Genomic DNA, 21,013 nt, shown 5'->3' on the forward strand with positions numbered 1-21,013 from the left:
GAGCCTGAATGATCAGGGGTTAGCGGTCCTCCCCAACTTGCCCCCCACACCTGTCCCATAGCCCTGACTCCAACGTGTTGGTGTCTCCCAAGTTCCCAGCGCCACCCATCAGTGGACTATAATGATGCTGTGTCAACTCTCCTGTATGTACTGAGATCTGTGTTTCTCTAGTTTCTGTCCCTCCTTTCCCTAATACTTTTGCTGTGTATTTACCGACTCTTCCTTTTTTATTCTCTGACCAAGATGTGGGTACTGGCTAGGTGCGGCGGCTCACGCCTATAATCCCAGCACTTTGGGAGGCCAAGGCGGGCGGACCACTTGAGGTCAGGAGTTTGAGACCAGCCTGGCCAACAAGGTGAAACCCCATCTCTACAAAAAATACAAAAAATTAGCCGGGTGTGGTAGTAGGCGCCTGTAGTCCCAGCTACTCAGGAAGCTGAGGCAGGAGAATTGCTTGAACCCGGGAAGTGGAGGTTGCAGTGACCCGAGATTGAGCCACTGCACTCCAGCCTGGGCGACAGAGCGAGACTCCATCTCAAAAAAAAAAAAAAAAAAAAACCACCCACAAATTAGCCAGGCATGGTGACGCACATTTAATAATCCCAGCTACTTGGGAGGCTGGGGTGGGAGGATCGCTTGAACACAGGAGGCAGAGGTTGCAATGAGCCAAGATCGTGCCATTGCACTCCAGCCTGGGCAACAGAGCGAGATTCCATTAAAAAAAAAAAAAAAAGGCCAGGCACAGTGGCTCCACCTATAATCTCAGCACTTTGGGAGGCTGAGGCGGGTGGATCACCTGAGGTCAGGAGTTCGAGACCAGACTGGCCAACATGGCGAAAGCTCATCTCTACTAAAAATACAAAAAATTGCTGGGCACGGTGGCTCACGCCTGTAATCCCAGCACTTTGAGAGGCCGAGGCGGGTGGCTCACCTGAGGTCAGGAGTTCAAGACCAGCTTGACCAACATGGAGAAACCCCATCTCTACTAAAAATACAAAATTTGCCGGGGTGGTGGTGCATGCCTGTAATCCCAGCTACTTGGGAGGCTGAGGCAGGAGAATCGCTTGAACCTGGGAGACGGAGGTTGCAGTGAGCCAAGATCACACCATTGCATTCTAGCCTGGGCAAAAGGAGTGAAACTCCAACTCAAAAAAAAAAAAAAAAAAGTAGCTGGGCATGGTGGCAGGTGCCTGTAATCCCAGCTACTTAGGGTGCTGAGGCAGCAGAATCGCTTGAAACTAGAGGCAGAGCTTGCAGTGAGCCGAGATCATGCCATTGCACTCTAGTCTGGGTGTCAGAGCAAGACTCTGCCTCAAAAAAAAAAAAACCAAATGTGTGTACTGAAGGTTGTATTTTAATGAGACTCAGAGAATACAACAGTGACTTTATTGCAAATACAATAAAATCTTTGTTGATACCTGTGATAGGTTGTGGTATTTGGCTTCTGAGCCAGGAATGAGCCGGATGAGCAGAGATGGACCAGCAAAGGGGTTAGGGCCAGGGCGAGGAGGCAGAAGGGACCTCCCATGCAGAGCCCTTTAGGGAAGGGCAAACTTCACAGAAACAGTGGCCAAATCTCACATCTGCAGAGGTTTTGTCTTTTCCTGGACATTCCCTTTGCTGCCCCCTGGGGCTTTCTCTTGTCAGTTATCTCTTCTGTCCCTTGCATTTTTCTCCTTTTTCATTGACTCATTCCTCTCTATTCACAAGTTTCTCTTTCTCAAGTCCCTCTACCTCTAACTAACCTTACTTTCCATCTCTGTGCCCAAAACTTGCTCATCCGCAAACACTCTGCATCCCGATAAATGGCATTGACGTCTCCCCAAATGCTCCAGCCAGAAACTCAGACTTCACCCTAGCCTCTTCCTTTCCTTCTCTTCCCACGTTCAGCCTATTAGCAAGTCTCGCCAATAACACCTCCAAAATATAGACGGCCCTGACTTAGGATTCTTTTTTTTTTTTTGAGACAGAGTCTCACTCTGTAGCCCAGGCTGTAGTGCAGTGGCGTTATCTTAGCTCACTGCAACCTCCACCTCCTGGGTTCAAGCGATTCTCCTGCCTCAGCCTTCCTAGTAGCTGGGATTACAGGTGTACAGGTGCCCGTCTCCACCCCCGGCTAAATTTTGTATTTTTAGTAGAGACGGGGTTTCACCATATTGGCCAGGCTGGTCTTGAATTCCTGACCTCAAGTGATCCACCCGCCTTGGCCTCCCAAAGTGCTAGGATTACAGGCGTGAGCCACCACACCCGGCGATTTAGGATTTTTTGACTTTAGGATGGTGTAAAAGCAATATGCACTCAGTAGAAACTGTACTTAAGATGTTGAATTTTGATCTTCTTCCAGGCTAGTGACGTGCCGTATGATCTCTTCGTGGTGCTGGGCAGTGGCAGTGAGCTGAATGAAGGCAGACAGCCAACACTCCTGCGTCCTGGGCTGCCAGGCGCTTTTGCCCAACTGTAGGCTGCTGTGAGTGTTCTGAGCCCTTTTAAGGCGGGCTGCGCTGAGCTATGATGTTCAGGAGGTTAGGTGTATTAAATGCATTTTTTACTTAACATTTTCAGCTTACAGTGGGTTTACTGGGACATGACCCCATTATAAGTCCATGAGCATCTGTAATCACAGACCCAGCCACCTCTCCCCATTCCCACTGCCATGACAATAACCCTCTTGCCTGGACAACTTGAATATTCATGTTGTTGTTGTTGTTGATGTTGTTTTGAGACACAGTTTCACTTTGTCATCCAGGCTGCAGTGCAGTGGCGCAATCTTGGCTCACAGCAACCTCCACCTCCCAAGTTCAAGCGATTCTCATGCCTCACCCTCCTGAGTATCTGGGATTACAGGCCTATGCCACCGCGCCTGGCTAATTTTTGTATTATTAGTAGAGATGGGGTTTTGCCATGTTGGCCAGGCTGGTCTTGAACTCCTGACCTCAAGTAATAAGCCCACCTTGGCCTCCCAAAGTGCTAGGATTACAGAAGTTGGCCACCCCGCCTGGCCCATGTTTTGCCTCTTGCTGCTTTCAGTCAATTCTCTATTCAGCTGGAATGGTGTTTTTAAAAGATGCTGCTTCAACTTCCAGGGGCTTCCCATTACATTTAGAATGAAATCCAAAGTCATCATCGTGAAGTGCTATTAGTCCCACGAGATTTGGGTCCTGAGTGACTGCCTGGGTGACAGCTGTCTTGTGCCTAGAAGTCTTCTTCTATGAAGTGTGGATAATACACCTCGAATTTGCTGATTTTGTAGTCAGCACGTATAAAGGCAGCTGCTTTTCTTTTTTGAATGGAGTCTCACTCTGTCGCCAGGCTGGAGTCTAGTGGCATGATCTCAGCTCACTGCAACCCCCACCTCCCAGGTTCAAGTGATTCTCCTGCCTCAGCCTCCCAAATAGCTGGGATTACAGGTGCACGCCACCACACCCAGCTAATTTTTGTATTTTTAGTGGAGACAGGGTTTTACCATGTTGGCCAGGATGGTCTCCATCTCTTGACCTTAATCCCGAAGTGCTGGGATTACAGGTGTAAACCACCGCGCCTGGCCCAGCAGCAACTTTTTTTTTTTTTTTTTGAGATGGAGTCTTGCTCTGTCGCCCAGGCTGGAGTGCAGTGACACGATCTCGGATCACTGCAAGCTCTGCCTCCCTAGTTCACGCAATTCTCTTGCCTCAGCCTCCCAAGTAGCTGGGATTACAGGCGCATGCCACCATGCCTGGCTAATTTTTTGTATTTTATTGGTAGAGACTGGGTTTCACTGTGCTGGCCAGGCTGGTCTCCAACTCCTGACCTCGTGATCTGCCCGCCTCGGCCTTCCAAAGTGCTGGGATTACAGGCGTGAGCCACCATGCCCGGCAGCAACTTTCCTTATTCTTCATCTCTGTTTCCCCATTCCTGACAAAATGTCTCAGTTTATATCAAGGCCACCACAAAGACTGTCCAGCTCAGTCAGTAACACCCTGGCAGCATTTCTGAGTTTTCTTTTTTCACGGCAGCCTGCCTGTCCCTTCCCATTTGTCAAATTTTGGGTGGTGAATTCTTTCTCCAAAATGTTGCTAACTGTGGTCCCATCCCATGCTGTGCACACAGCTGGTATAAGTCAGAATTCAGTTATCTCCTAACAGAACTCTCCCAGCGCTGATCAAAAAAGATCAGGAAACATCATCCTGCTTTCTAACACCCATCCCTTTTTCTTTTTTTTTTTTTTTTGTAGAGATGAGGTCTTCCTATGTTCCTCAGGCTGGTCTCAAACTCCTGAGCTCAATCAGCCCACCCACCTCAGCCTCTAAAAGCACTGGGATTACAGGTGTGAACCACCACACCTGGCCTTTCCCCATTCCTTTTTCTTTCCTTTTCTTTTCTTTTCTTTTTTTTTTTCTTTTTGAGACGGAGTCTTGCTCTGTTGCCCAGGCTAGAGTGCAGTGGCACGATCTCGGCTCACTGCAACCTCCGCCTCCCGGGTTCAAGCGATTTCCGGCTAATTTTTGTATTTTTTTGGTAGACAGGGTTTCACCATGTTGACCAGGCTGGTCCCAAACTCCTGACCTCAAGTGATCCACCCTCCTCAGCCTCCCAAAGTGCTAGGATTACAAGTGGGAGCCACCGCGCCTGGCTTCTTCTCTTTTTTTTTTGAGACGGAGTTTCACTCTTGTTGCTCAGGCTGGAGTGCAGTGGCGCAATCTTGACTCACTGCAACCTCTACCTCTAGGGTTCCAGTGATTCTCCTGCCTCAGCCTCCTGGGTAGCTGGGATTACAGGCACGAGCTACTATGCCCGTTTAATTTTTTTTTTTTTTTTTTTTTTGTATTTTTAGTAGAGACAGGGTTTCACCATGTTGGCCAGGTTGGTCTCGAACTCCTGACCTCAGGTGATCCACCTGCCTCGGCCCCCCAAAGTGCTAGGATTACAGGCATAAGCCACCATGTCCAGCTCCCATTCCTGTTTCAAAACTCTGCCTCCCTCCTCTCCTGCCCTCAGCAGGAGCACTTCAGTTTATAAGTCTTCTAGGAGAAGTCTCCCCACCCCCGTCCATTGCTTGCATTCAGTGCAACAGTAACTTCAATCCCATTGCTTCCCGATTACGATTAGGATTACGCAGCCCAGGTCCCAGCAAGAAGAGCTCTCTGTGGCTACTCAACCGCACCCCACACTTCTTCCCTCTGTGCTGCTGTGCATTCCCCTCCCTGGAAGGCCCAGCGCTCTCTCTCTGCTGTGGCCTGGCCCGGCCCTCCCTGCTGTGCCCCCGGAACCACCGCCAGTGCTCCATTTCTGCTGCTGATATCAAGTGCGATGTAGCTGTCAGTACCACATTTTATCTCTCCTTTTTCAGGACAAGGACCACATCTCATTTTATCTGTCATCTATCATAGCACACAGCTTCTATGTCCCAGGCACTTGGTAATCTCGCAATGTAAATCACATCTACCGCTGCCTGCCAGTGTGAGCCCTAGGAGGTAGATGCTTTATAATACCCATGTTAGAGATAAGGAAATTGAGGCTTACAGGGTTATATCAGATATGCCCCAGGTGTGAGCCACTGCACCCGGCCTTATGTTATCCCATTTTCAACTTCAAAAAACTCTCCCTATAGAGATTGTTGTCCTCATTTTACACATGAGAAAACAGGTTTACCTTTCAACATAAGAACATTTAACAAACCAGGAGTAGATGGAGTAGAACTTCCCCAGCCTGATGAAGAGCATCTACAAAAAGTCCACAGCTAACATCATGTTTAATGTGAGAGACTGATGCTTGCCCCTAAGATCAGGAACAAGAAGTGGATATCTGCTCCTTCCCCTTCAATATTGTCAATATCAGTATTGTCCTGGAGGTTCTGGTTAGGGCAATTGGGCAAAACAGAGAAATACAAGACTTGGCCAGGCGCAGTGGCTCACGCCTATAATCCTAGCACTTTGGGAGGCCGAGGTGGGCAGATCATTTGAGCCCAGGAGTTCCAGACCAGACTGGGCAATAGTGAGACCTCGTCTCTACAAAAAATAAACAAAATTAGCTGGGTGTGGTGGTGCATGCCTGTTGTCCCAGCTACTTGGGAGGCTGAGGCAGGAGAATCTATTGAACCCAGAGGCAGAGATTACAGTGAGTCAAGATCGCGCCACTGCACTCCAGCCTGGGCAGCGAGCGAAACTCCATCTCAAAAACAAACAAACAAACAAAACACAAAAAAGAGGCCGGGCATAGTGGCTCATACCTGTAATCCCAACACTTTGGGACACTAAGGCTGGTGGATCACCTGAGGTCAGGAGTTCGAGACCAGTCTGGCCAACATGGTGAAACCCTATCTCTACAAAAAAAAAAAAAAAGGTAACTGTGTGTGGTGATGGGCATCTGTAATCCCAGCTACTCAGAAGGCTGAGGCAGGAGAATCGCTTGAACCAGGGAGGCAGAGGTTGCAGTGAGCTGAGATCGCTCCATTACACTCCAGCCTGAGTGACAAGAGCTAAACTCTGTCTCAAAAAAAAAAAAAAAAGAAGAAGAAAGAAAAAGAAATACAAGGCCTTCAGACTGGAAAGGAAGAAAAACCATTTGCAGATGATACGATGGTATGCGTAGAAAGTCCTAAAGGATGCACACAAGCCCTTTAGAGTGAGTGAATGGGATCAGCAAGGTTGCAGGACATGGGATCAGTATACAACAATCAGCTGTCTTTCTTTTTTTTTTTTTGAGACGGAGTTTCGCTCTTGTCGCCCAGGCTGGAATGCGATGGCGCACTCTCGGCTCACCGCAATCTCCGCCTCCCAGGTTCAAGCAATTCTTCTGCCTCAGCCTCCCAAGTAGCTGGGACTACAGGCATGTACCACCACGCCAGGCTAATTTTGTATTTTTAGTAGAGACAGGGTTTCTCCATGTTGAGGCTGGTCTTGAACTCCCGACCTCAGGTGATCCACCCGCCTTGGCCTCCCAAAGTGCTGGGACTACAGGTGTGAGCCACCGCGCCCGGCCAATCAGCTGTCTTTCTGTACACTGGCAAGAAATAGCCCAAAAATGAAATTAAGAAAACAATTTCATTTTCAATAGCATCAACGAAGACAAAATACTTAGGAATAAATTTAACCAAGGAGGTGCACTCAGTATCATACTGAAAGTTATACAACAGTGTTGAAGAACATTATTCAACCATACAAAGGAATGAAATACTGTTATGTACTACAAAGTGGAAGACCCTCAAAACCATTATGCTGAGTGAGAGGAGGCAGACACAGAAGGCCACAGGTTGTGTGGTCCTATACAAATGAAATATCCAGGGCCAGGCGTGGTGGCTCACGCCTGTAATCCCAGCACTTTGGGAGGCCGAGGTAGGTGGATTGCTTGAGACCAGGAGTTTGAGACCAGCCTGGGCAACTTGGCGAAACCCTGTCTCTACAAAAAAGTACAAAAATTAGCTACAAAAAAGTACAAAAATTGTAGTGGCACACGCCTGTAGTTCCAGCTACTTGGAAGGCTGTGATGGGAGGATCACTTGAGCCTGGGAGGTCAAGGCTAAGATTCAGTGAACCATGATTGCACCACTGCACTCCATCCTGGGTGACAGAGTGAGACCTGTCCCCCCCCCAAAAAAATTAAAATTAAAATTAAAAAAAGAGAAATTGGCCAGGCACAATAGCTCATGCCTGTAATCTCAGCACTTTGGGAGAGTGGATCACCTGAGGTCAGGAGCTTGAGATCAGCCTGGCCAACATAGTGAAACCCCATCTCTACTAAAAATTCAAAAGTTAGCCAAGCGTGGTGGCAGGCACCTGTAATCCCAGCTACTTGAGAGGCTGAGACAGGAGAATCGCTTGAACCCAGGAGATGGAGGTTGCAGTGAGCTGAGATCGCGCCACTGCACTCCAGCCTGGGCAATGGAGTGAGACTATCTCAAAAAAAAAAAAAAGTAGGCTGGTTGTGGTGGCTCACGTCTGTAATCCCAGAACTTCGGGAGGCCGAGGCGGACGGATCACAAGGTCAGGAGATCAAGATCATCCTGGTTAACACGGTGGAACCCTGTCTCTACTAAAAATACAAAAAATTAGCCGGGCGTTGTGGCGGGTGCCTGTAGTCCCAGCTGCTTAGGAGGCTGAGGCAGGAGAATGGCGTGAACCCGTGAGGCAGAGCTTGTAGTAAGCTGAGATAGCACCACTGCACTCCAGCCTGGGGTGTGTGATCCAGAGCTGGATTAAAAAAAAAAAAAAAAAAAGTAAGAAGTAGTGTTGAAATGTCAGTTAAGGTATAGAGATATTGAAACCCTCATACATGGCTAATGGGAATGTGAAATGGTGCAGCCACCATGGAAAACAGCCAGGCATTTCTTCCAAAAGTTAAAAGTAGAGCTACCAGCAATTCCACTCCTGGGTATATACCCAAAATAAATGAAAACAGGGATACTTGCAGGTAAATGTTCGAAGCAGCATTATTCACAAATGGCCAAATGTGGAGACGACCCAAGTGTACTTGAAGTGTTGAAAGAATAAACAAAATGTGATCTACCCACACAATGGACTGTTACTCAGCCGTCAGAAGGAATGACGTGCTGACACACGCTGCAACGTGGATGAACCTTGAAAAAGGGAAGAAGTCAGACATAAGAGGACAAATACTATATGATTCTCTTCATGGGAAATTGTGGAGTAGGCCGGGCATGGTGGCTCACACTTGTAATCCTAGCACTTCGGGAGGCTAAGACGGGCAGATCACCTGAGGTCAGGCATTTGAGACCAGCTGGCCAACATGCTGAGACCCTGTCTCTACTAAAAATAGAAAAATTAGCCAGGCGAGGAGGTGGGCCCCTGTAATCCTAGCTACTCGGGTGGCTGAGGCAGAAGAGTCGCTTGAACCTGGGAGGCAGAGGTTGCAGTGAGCTAAGATCCCGCCATTGCACACCCCCCTGGGCGACAGAGCAAAACTGTCTCAAAAAAAAAAAAAAATTGTGGAACAGGCAAATCCATCGAGACAGAAAGCAGATTAGTGGTTTCCAGACACTGGGGAGTCTGAAAGCAAGTGGGTAGTGACTACTAATGGGGAGATAAGAATGTTCTGGAATTATATAGTGACGATAGGTGCACAAGTCTGTGAATACACACACACACACACACACACTGCTAAACTGTATAATTGTTTAATTGTAACTTTTAGAGATGAAGTTGTTTGTCTAAGGTTATGTCACATATAGTAAGTAAAGGACCGGAAACTGAATCCAAGAATAGCTGCTCTTAGCACTAATGCTGTTGGGGGAAAATGTTTCCAGGGCCATTGAATAGGAAATTAATAACGTTGGGATCTTGAAGAGCCTCAGAATTGTCATTCTAAGTATTCCTTCTCACTATAAAGTACTGTCATTTTGGGTAGTGCATAAAAGGGCTGAGAGAAATAATATTGCATTGGTTTTACTGCAAAATTGGTTCTACAAGGAGTCACGCCAGGGGACTGCTTTGTCCATTCAGCGGGGAGATCCGAAGAGCAGATAAAGAGCTGGGGACAGTGGAGCTGAGCCTGGTGTCAGAGATGGTTGAGAAGAAACACCAATGTCACAAACCCACTGCTATAGTAAGACACCTGGGGGTGCTAAAGTCTTTTCTTACCTTATTACCAACACTTGGAAAAGCCTTCACACCTCTCCATTTCTCACCTTCTCTCCAAGTGCTATTTCTTTTTTAAAACTTGAAATCATGTTTATTTGACTGATTTCTAAAATAATACGTACTAACTTTAGAAAATTTGGAAAATACATTAAAATATAAAGAAAATTCTTGGCCAGGCATGGTCGCTCATGCCTGTAATCCCAGCACTTTGGGAGACCGAGGTGGGTGGATCACCTGAGATCAGGAGTTTGAGACCAGCCTGGCCAACAAGGTGAAACCCCATCGCTACTAAAAATACAAAAATTAGCCTGGTGTGGTCGTGGGCACCTGTAATCCCTGCTACTCAGGAGGCTGAAGCAGGAGAATCGCTTGAGCCCAGGAGGCGGAGGTTGCAGTGGGCCGAGATCGCACCACTGAGATCAAAAAGAAAAAACAAAAAAAGAAAAATTCTCCCCCTGCCCAAAGATTTTTTTTTTTTTGCCAGTCTTGCTTTCTGTCTATATGTAAGATAGGTGGACACACACACACACAGACACTTTATTTTAAACTTATATTTTAGGTTCAGGGGTACATGTGAAGGTTTGTTACATAGCAACATGGTATGGTTAGGCTTTATGTCCCCACCCAAATCTCATCTGGAATTGTAATCCCCACGTGTCTAGCGAGAAGCCAGGTGGAGGTGATTGGATCACAGGGGCAGTTTTCCCCATGCTGTTCTCGTGATAATGAGTGAGTTCTCACTGATGGTTTTATAAGGGGGCGCTTCTTCCTTTGCTCACCACTCTCTCTCGCCTGCGGCCATGTAAGAAGTGTCTCTTCCGCTTCTGCCATGGTTGTAAATTTTCTGAGGCCTCCCCAGCCCTGCAAAACTGTGAGTCAATTAAACCTCTTTTCTTTATAAAATAGCAAGTCTTGGGTATGCTTTTTTTTTTTTTTTTTTTTTTTTGGAGACGGAGTCTCGCTGTCTCTCCCAGTCTGGAGCGCAGTGGCACGATCTCAGCTCACTGCAAGCTCCGCCTCCCAGGTTTACGCCATTCTCCTGCCTCAGCCTCCCGAGCAGCTGGGACTACAGGCGCCCACCACCATGCCCAGCTAATTTTTTGTATTTTTAGTAGAGATGGGGTTTCACCATGTTAGCCAAGATGGTCTCAATCTCCTGACCTCGTGATCCACCTGCCTCAGCCTCCCAAAGTGCTGGGATTACAGGCGTGAGCCACCACGCCTGGCCCCGGGTATGTCTTTATAGCAGTATGAAAATGAACTGCCAGGCATGGTGGCTCATGCCTGTAACCTCAGCACTTTGGGAGGCCAAGGTGGGTGGATCACCTGAGGTCGGGAGTTCAAGACCAGCCTGACCAACATGGAGAAACCCTGTCTCTACTAAAAATATAAAATTAGCCGGGCATGGCAGCACATGTAATCCCAGCTACTTGGGAGACTAAGGCAGGAGAATCACTTGAACCCGGAAGGCAGAGGTTGCGGTGAGCCGAGATGGCGCCATTGCACTCCAGCCTGGGCGACAAGAGCGAAACTCTGTCTCAAAAAAAGAAAATGAACAAGTAAACTTGTGTCACGGGGGTTTATTACACAGATTATTTCATCACTCAGGTATTAAGCCTAGTACCCAACAGTTATCTTCTCTGTTCCTCTCCCTCTTCCCCCCCCGCCTCCTCCCCGCCTCCACCCTCCCCCTCCAGTAAACCCCAGTGTCTGTTGTTTCCTTCTTTGTGGTCATCGGTTCTCATCATCTAGCTCCCACTTATACGTGAGAACGTGTGGTATTTCGTTTTCTGTTCTTGCGTTAGTTTGCTGAGGATGATGGCCTCCAGCTCCATCCGTGTTTCCCCAACAGACATATTTTTTAACTCAATGGGGGATCGTCATAAATATATTTTATAACCTGCTTTTATAAATTAACATCATACTTGAAGCATTTTACCCTGCCATTAAACATTCTTTGAGAAAATGACTTTGAACGGCCACTGTTTGTTCATTGCCTTATTTTCAGTCATCGGGGTTGTATAGCGGCCGTGAAAGTGTGCCCCTCAGATTTCCCACTCCGGGAAGTATAATTGACCCAGGGCCCCAGCTGCTGTGCCCCGAAATCCATCACCCAGCACATGGAGACCCCGCTTCCCACAGGCTTCTCCCATCTAGAGAGAGCATGGCAGGGATGCTGAGGCTGGCTCGTTCCTGGGAGACCCAGGCTTCTCTTAGGATTTTCCCACATTCGTGCTGAAGTCTCCCAGGATGGCACCGTAGGCTGAGACGCTGCCCCCAACCTCCTTTCCTTCCTTCCTCCTGTCCTCCAGCAAGAGTCAGACCTGCCTGTGGTGAGACAGCTCCCGAATCCCCTGATCCCTCCTCTTTTCCCTCCCAGGCCTGGCTCTGATGAATCTCTTTATTCATTTAGTATTTTTTCAAGACAGAGTCTCACTCTGTCACCCAGGCTGGAGTGCAGTGGCGCCATCTCTGCTCACTGCAACCTCTGCCTCCCAGGTTCAAGCGATTCTCCTGCCTCAGCCTCCCGAGTAGCTGGGATTACAGGTGCCTGCCACCACGCCCGGCTAATTTTTATATTTTTAGTAGAGACGGGGTTTCACCATGTTGGCCAGCCTGGTGTTGAACTCCTGACCTCAGGTGATTCTCCCACTTCCACCTCCCAAAGTGTTGGGATTACAGGCATAAGCCACCACGCCTGGCCTTGATGAATCTCTTGCATGGCAAAGAATCTCATCTTGGTCCCTGCTTCTAGAGGACCTGGACTGACACAGGTCACCTCCACTTCGGTTTGCTTGTTTGGTTTTGGTGTTACCCTCAATGCTATTATGAGCATGTAAGTGTGCATATCCCATCCAAATCTAGGATTATTCCCTTAGGAAATTATGTGAGGCAGGAATTCCAGGAGAGGGTTACTGGGTGGAGACCGAATCCCTTTGTAAGGCTCTGATGCGTGTTTCAGAAGTGGCTGAGTGGGCCTTTCTCACCCTCAGGCCTTCTCACTTGTAAAGCTCTGCTGATGTGAAGGCATAAGAAACCTCCTGTTTATTTGCCTTTCTTGGTTACTTGTGAGGTTGAGCAGAGTTTCACATTTACTGCCTATTTAATTTCTGGCTTTGTATGTAAGCATTTCTTTTTTGTTGTTGTTTTTTTGTTTGTTTGTTTTGTTTTGTTTTGAGATGGAGTCTTGCTCTGTCGTCCAGGCTGGAGTGCAGTGGCATGATCTCAGCACACTGCAACCTCCACCTCCCAGGTTCAAATGATTCTCATGCCTCAGCCTCCCGAGCAGCTGGGATTACAGGCGTGCGCCACCACTCCCGCCCAAGCTTTTCTTTTGTTTTTCTCTCCCTTCTCCTCCTTCTTTTCTCATTTGTCTCTCTTTATCTGATCACCTCTTCTATTTGCTTTGTCTCTTTTTTTTTTTTTTTTTTTTTGAGACAGAGTCTCGCTCTGTCACCCAGGCTGGAGTGCAGTGGTGTGATCTCGGCTCACTGCAACCTCCACTACCCGGGTTCAAGTGATTTGTTTGCCTCAGCCTCCCAAGTAGCTGGGATTACAGGTACCCGCTGCCATGCCCAGCTAATTTTTGTATTTTTAGTAGAGACAGGGTTTCACCATGTTGGCCAGGATGGTCTTGATCTCCTGACCTCATGATCCACCCGCCTTGGCCTCCCAAAGTGCTGGGATTACAGGCATGAGCCACTGCGCTCGGCCTTTTTTTAATTTTTGTTTTTTTGAGACAGAGTCCTGCTCAGTCACCCAGGCTGGAGTGCAGTGGCACGATCTCTCCTGACTGCAACCTCTGCCTCCCGGGCTCAAGCCATTCTCCTGCTTCAGCCTCCCAAGTAGCTGGGATTACAGGTGCCTGCCACCATGCCCGGCTAATTTTTGTATTTTCATTAGAGACGGAGTTTCACCATGTTGGCCAGGTTGGTCTTGAACCCCTGACCTTGTGATCTGCCGCCTCGGCCTCCCAAAGTGCTAGGATATTACAGGAGTGTGAGTCACCATGCCTGACATTTTTTTTTTTTTTTTTGAGTCGGGTTTTGCTCAGTCGCCCAGGCTGGAGTGCAATGGCACGATCTCGGCTCACGCAACCTCCACCTCCTGGATTCAAGCGATTCTCCTGCCTCAGCCTCCTGAGTAGCTGGGGTTACAGGTACATACCATCAAGCCTGGCTAATTTTTGTATTTTTAGTAGAGACGGGGTTTCACCATGTTGACCAGGCTGGTCTTGGACTCCTGACCTTGTGATCTGCCCGCCTCGGCCTCCCAAAGTGCTGGGATATTACAGGAGTGAGCCACCGTGCCTGACGTTTTGTTTTTTTGTGTTTTTTTGAGACCGGTTTTGCTCAGTCGCCCAGGCTAGAGTGCAGTGGCATGATCTCGGCTCACTGCAATCTCCACCTCCCGGATTCAAACGATTCTCCCGCCTCAGCCTCCTGAGTAGCTGGGATTACAAGCACCCGCCATCAAGCCTGGCTAATTTTTGTATTTTTAGTAGAGACAGGGTTTCACCATGTTGGCCAGGCTGGTCTTGAACTCCTGAGAGCAAGTGATCCAACCGCGTTGGCCTCCCAAAGTGCTGGGATTACAGGCGTGAGCCACCGTGCCCAGTCCTTTTTGCCTCTTTCTAGGTTTTGGCAGATTATCATCAACATAAATTCTAGTGACTTGAGAGTTTGTGCTAGTTGCGTTCCAGGTAACTTAGGAGTTATCACACTCACCCCTGCGGTGGGTTCTGTCCCATGCTGCGTCTTTCGGGAAAGGCAAATATGAGTTAGATTTTTTCCTCTTGCATATGTTGTGGGAGGTGATCTTGATTTACATACAAATGTCGGCCCCTAATCTCCTTCCCTATCTCCCTTTGACATTTTTCTTGTTTCTGAGAATCTGTGGGGAAAACAGGCATCAAGGCAAACATTTCCATACGGGTAGACCCCCTGCATCAGGCCTCAGGGTCTTGTGCCAAAAACAGCGAGCACCACGAATGGGAGTGATGGGAGCGCTGCCACAGGCCGCAGCCCAGGTGAACCTTCAAGACACCAGGATCACCACGAATGGGAGCGCTGCCACAGGCCGCAGCCCAGGTGAACCTTCAAGACACCATGAGCACCACGAATGGGAGCGCTGCCACAGGCCGCAGCCCAGGTGAACCTTCAAGACACCATGAGCACCACGAATGGGAGCGCTGCCACAGGCCGCAGCCCAGGTGAACCTTGAAGACACCATGATCACCATGAATGGGAGCGCTGCCACAGGCCGCAGCCCAGGTGAACCTTGAAGACACCATGATCACCATGAATGGGAGCGCTGCCACAGGCCGCAGCCCAGGTGAACCTTCAAGACACCATGATCACCACGAATGGGAGTGCTGCCACAGGCCGCAGCCCAGGTGAACCTTGAAGACACCATGATCACCATGAATGGGAGTGCTGCCACAGGCTGCAGCCCAGGTGAACCTTCAAGACACCATGATCGCCATGAATGGGAGCGCTGCCACAGGCTGCAGCCCAGGTGAACCTTCAAGACACCATGCTACGAGAAAGAAACAGCCACAAAAGACCACATGTTGTCCGATTCCATGTATATGAAATGGCCAGACAGGCAAACCCGTGGAGACGGGGAGTGGCTTAGTGGTTACCAGGGACTGAGGCTAGGGAAGGATGGGAAGCGTCTGCCCATGGGCATGAGGTTTACTTATTTATTTATTTATTTTGCAGAGATGGGGTCTTGCTGTGTTTCCCAGGCTGGTCTCGAATTCCTGGGCTCAAGCGAACCTCCCACCTCGGACTCCCGAAGTGCTGGGATTACAGATGAGCCACCATTCCCAGCATAGTACAGAGTTTCTTTTGGGGATGATAAAAATGTCCTGGAATTAGATAGTGGTGATGTGGCACAACTGTGAATATCTTTAAAAACATCAAATTGTCGCTGGGTGTGCTGGCTCTTGCCTATAATCCCAGCACTTCAGGAGAGTGAGGTAAGAGGAAGGCATGAGCCCAGGAGTTCAAGACCAACCTGGGCAACATAGTGAGACCTCATCTGTATAAAAAAACAAAACAAACACAAAAGACATCCAATTGTAAACTGTATGTATGTATGTATGTATGTATGTATGTATGTATGTATTGAGACAGAGTCTTGCTCTGTTGCCCAGGCTGGAGTACAGTGGCATGATCTCAGCTCACTGCAACCTCCATCTCCCAGGTTCAAGCAATTCACCTGCCTCACCCTCCTGAGTAGCTGGGATTATAGGCACAGGTCACCACGCCTGGCTAATTTGTGCATTTTTATTAGAGATGGGGTTTCCCCATGTTGGCCAGGCTGGTCATGAACTCCTGACCTCAAGTGATCCGCCTGCCTCGGCCTCCCAAAGTGCTAGGATTACAGATGTGAGCCACCACACCTGGCCCAATTATACACTTTAAATGGGCTAACTTTACAGTATATAAATTATATGTTTAAAAATGTTTAAAATACTGATTCCAGGCTGGGCGCGGTGGCTCATGCCTATAATCCCAGCCCTTTGGGAGGCTGAGGTGGGTGGATCACGTAAGGTCTGGAGTTCGAGACCAGCCTGTCCAACATGGTGAAACTCCATCTCTACTAAAAATACAAAAATTAGCTGGTCATGGTGACACGCACCTGTAATTCCAGCTACTCAGGAGGCTGAGGGAGGTGAATTGCTTGAACCTGGGAGCCAGAAGCTGCAGTGCCGAGACTGCGCCACTGCATTCCAGCCTGGGTGACAGAGCAAGAGTCTGTTAAAAAAAAGAAAAAAAAAAAAAAAAAAACCTGATTCCAGGGCCCAGCCAAAACTACTAAATCAGAACCTCTGGGTGTAAGCCTAGGAATCTGCATTTCACCTCCCTCTCAGCGGTACCGGCTGTGTGCTTTGTTTAGAAATCACTAAGCATTTCAAGACAGTGATGAGAACAGAGGGTGAAAACAAGCTCAGGGCCCTCTGAGCTCTGGGCCCCATGACTGAGTAGGTCACAGGCTCGTGAAGCTGGCCCTGCAGCCCAGAATGAAGCCTGCATGCTCTACCCAAAGGACGACGGAGCATTTGGTTAGCAGGTTTGCCTCTTCATCCAAGGACCTGGAAGGAGAGGAGAAATTAGCAACTTCTAAAGGTTTCCTCTCCCTGTAAGAGCAGTGTGGTGGTTTTAGTGAGAAGAGTGCAGCGGAGTCCCCCGGCCCGTGGCTGAGTCATCTCCAGAACTGCGGGCTTTCAGTGACAGAAGGAGAAAGGCTGAGTCTGCGCTAGATCTGTGGGAGCTCCTTGGTCAATCCATCAATCCAATAGCATTAAATGACTCTTCTGGCAGATTGGATCAGAATGGGAATTCATTAAAGGAGACCAGGTGGTTCGCAGAATCGCTGTGAGCCTGTTGCTCATGGGAACCCGTCTGGGGTGGGGGGCACCAGGCGGCCACTGAGAGCTCAGCCCCTGTTCCTCCAGAGAGGGGATCTTGTTGCAATTGCCACCTCTCCGTGCAATGAAGCACCTGCCACCATCTCCACTGCTTCGTGTCACCAGCGTCTGATTTGAAGTCTGATTGCATTGCCGCGGTCTCAGGCCCACAACCTAGCTAAGAGGGAGGCTGGGAAGACAAGTGTCGCATTTCAGTTTCTGCAGCAGACAGCAGGTCCTGCTGCCCACCAAACAACCCTTACCCAGAGTGGGCACATGTCAAGCTTTTATTCAACTCGGTGTTGAGGGAATCAGCGTAACACAGCTGATTCAAAGGAGGAGATGAGAGACTAGTATTGGTTTCTCATCTGTCTGTCTGTCTGTTGTCAGTGAAGATAAAGAATGCCAGAATCAAACAGCTCTGTTAGATGCGAAAGTGGTTCATGCCCTACAGTAAATACAACCATAACCTTTGGAGTCATCTTCTCTACTGGGTAGAGATCATTTGCATCTTATCTGTTTTCTCTAAATTCAAAGACCCTGGGGCCTAATGAATAATATATAATACGTCAAACAAAGTTCCATTCTCCGAGAACAATGCCAAAGTTCCATTCTCTGAGAACAATGCCATCTAATAGAACTTCCTGCGGTAATGGAGATGTTCTGTCTGTGCTATCCAATGAGGTCGCCACTAGCCACTGCAGCTGTCGAGCACGCAAGATGTGAGTGACACTGAGAAACTGAATTTTTTTAAAAAGTTTTTTTTTTTTTTGAAATGGAGTCTCACTCTGTTGCCCAGGCTGGAGTGCAGTGGTGCAATCTCCACTCACTGCAACCTCTGCCTCCCGGGTTCAAGCAATTCTCCTGCCTCAGCCTCCCTAGTAGCTGAAACTACAGGTGTGCACCACCACACCTGGCTAATTTTTGTATTTTTTAGTAGAGATGAGGTTTTACCATGTTGGCCAGGCTGGTCTCAACTCCTGACCTCAGGTGATCCACCAGCCTCAGCCTCCCAACGTGCTGGGATTACAGGTATGAGCCAACGCACCTGGCAAAAAAAAATGTTTTAAGTAATTAAAAAAAAAAAAATAGAAGTGGGAAGGCCGGGTGTGGTGGCTCACGCCTGTAATCCCAGCACTTTGGGAGGCCAAGGTGGGCGGATCACTCAAGGTCAGGAGTTTGAGACCAGCCTGGCCAACCTGGTGAAACCCCATCTCTACTAAAACTATAAAAATTAGCTGGGCGTGGTGGTGCATGCCTGTAATCCCAGCTACTTGGGAGGCTGAGGCAGGAGAATTGCTAGAACCTGGGACGTGGAGATTGTAATGAGCCGAGATTGCATCATTGCACTCTAACCTGGGCAACAAAGGCAAAACTCTGTCTCAAAAAAAAAAAAGAGGTGGGATCTCACCATGTTGGGATCTCGCCATGTTGCCCAGGCTGGTCTCGAGCTGATCACTCAAGTGATCCACCCACCTCAGCCTCCTAAAGGGCTGGGATTACAGGGGTGAGCCACAGCACCTGACCTATTTTAAGTAATTTTAGATTTATAGAAAATTTATAGACAGTACAGAGAGTTCCTATATACCCTTCACCCAGCTTCCCCTAAGTGGGAATTTGTTAAGTAACTGTGCACGTTTATAAAAACTAAGCGATTAACACTCATACAGTATTAATCACTAAACTACCAACTGTCTGAATTTTCTCCATTTTTTTCACTAATGTCTGTTTTCTGGTCCAAGAGTCAGTCCAAGTTCCCACATTGTGCTTAGTGCTTGTATCTCCTTAGTCTTCAATCTGTGACCATTTCTTAGCCTTTCCTTGTTTTTCATGACCCTGACACTTTTGAAGAGTGCCAGTCAAGGATTTTGTGAATTGACCCTAGGTTGGGCTTGGCAGGTGTTTTCTCCTGATGGGACTGGGATGGTGGTTTTGGAAGATCACAGAGAAGTGAGGGAGGTACCTTCTCATTGTGTCATGTGAGGGGTGCGTGATACCCAAGCGTGGGCTCACTGGCCAGAGGTGGTGTCTGAGACGCATCTCCCCTGCCGCCTTACCGTATTCCCTCTTGTGCTCTGTTCTTTAGAAGGGAGTCACCAAGTCCCACCCACCTTCAAGATGAGGGAAGTTAAGCCCCACCTCCTGGAGGGAGGAATATCGAAGATTTGTGGACATATGTTAAAGCCACCACCATGGTTTGAAGGGAGATTCTTTGAGGCTATGCAGATTTCCTGTTTCTCCTTAAAGTTTTACCTGCTAACTTCAGCATTCTTCTGTGGATCCTGCCTGAGGCTGTTATTACTGTGGTGTTCTAATGATGATTTTCTATTTCCCTCATTCCTTCTATATTTATGATTTATTAATTAGAATTCTAGTTGGGCGCAGTGGCTCATTCCTGTAATTCCAGCACTTTGGGAGGCCGAGACGGGTGGATCACGAGGGCAGGAGATCGAGACCATCCTGGCTAACACGGTGAAACCCCGTCTCTACTAAAAATACAAAAAAATTAGCCAGGCGTGGTGGCGGGTGCCTGTAGTCCCAGCTATTCTGGAGGCTGAAGCAGTGGAATGGCGTGAACCCGGGAGGCAGAGGTTGCAGTGAGCCGAGATCGTGCCACTGCACTCCAGCCTGGGCGACAGAGCGAGACTCCGTCTCAAAAAAAAAAAAAAAAAAAAAAATTCTATAAGGAACATTTGAACCTTTTCCCTAATTTATTTATCTTGTCAACCATTTATTTTGTTGTTGTTTGTTGTTGTTGTTGTTTTGAAACAAGGTCTCACTCTGTTGCCCAGGCTGGAGTATAGTGACGCCATCTTGGCTCACTGCAACCTCCACCTCCCAGGTTCAAGCAAGTGGTACCTCAGCCTCCCAAGTAGCTGGGATTACAGGCATGCACCACTACACTTGGCCAGTTTTTGTATTTTTTGTGGAGATGGGATTTCGCCATGTTGCCCAGCCTGGTCTCGAACTCCTGACTTCAAGTGATGTTCCTGCCTCAGCCTCCCAAAGTGCTGGGATTACAGGTGTGAGACACCACGGCTGGCCCAACTATTTGTTTATATCACAATGAACTTGTGGGTATTTACTTTATTCTTTGAAAGGACATATGGTCATCTTTTTGCCTTATTTCCCAGTTTTAGATAATTTTTCTAATATGTGTAAAGGTGTTCTGATGTAGGACAGTCAAAAAGAGAGATAGAAGTCCACCACACTGGATATTTTCTGGAAAGATCACCAAAACCTTGTCATTGGAAACTAGGATATCTGGGGGCTTAAATGCCTGCTACGGGGCTGGGTACGGTGGCTCACACCTGTAATCCCAGCACTTTGGGAGGCCAAGGCAGGTGGATCACAAGGTCAGGAGATCGAGACCATCCTAGCTAACACGGTAAAACCCCGTCTCTACTAAAAATACAAAAAATTAGCCAGGCGTGGTGGCAGGCGCCTGTAGTCCCAGCTACTTGGGAGGCTGAGGCAGGAGAATCGCTTGAACCTGGGAGGCAGAGGTTGCAGTGAGCCGAGATTGCACCACTGCACTCTAGCCTAGGTGACAGAGTGAAACTCTCCGAAGGAAAAAATAAAAATAAAAAGCCTGCTAGGGGCTGCAGTAGAAATACCTGTGAGAATAAAAATGAGAAGTCCAAGACTGAAGTGCATGTCTCAGAGTCCTAATCATATCCCCCCTTAAATGTGGACTTGTGCAAACCACACCTCTTCGGTCCTCAGTTTCCCCCGAGATAAGATGAAGATATAGGTGCTGGTAGACTCAAGATTAGTGGTTCTCAAACTTGAGGGTGTATTAGAATCCCCTGGAGGGCCCTATAAAGCCCAGATTTCTGTCTCCACCCACAGACCTTCCGATTCAGTAGGTCTGGGGTGAGACCCGATGATTGACATTTCTAAAATGTTGCCACGGGCTGCTGATGCTGCTGCTGGGCCAGGGACCACGCTTTGAGTCCGGGTGATCTCTAAGAAGCCTTAACAGTTGTGGACTTAACACTGATTCAAATGACAAAATCTTTGG

This window comes from Pan paniscus, chromosome 10, assembly GCF_029289425.2.
Source record: "Pan paniscus chromosome 10, NHGRI_mPanPan1-v2.0_pri, whole genome shotgun sequence".
Lineage (NCBI taxonomy): Eukaryota > Metazoa > Chordata > Mammalia > Primates > Hominidae > Pan > Pan paniscus.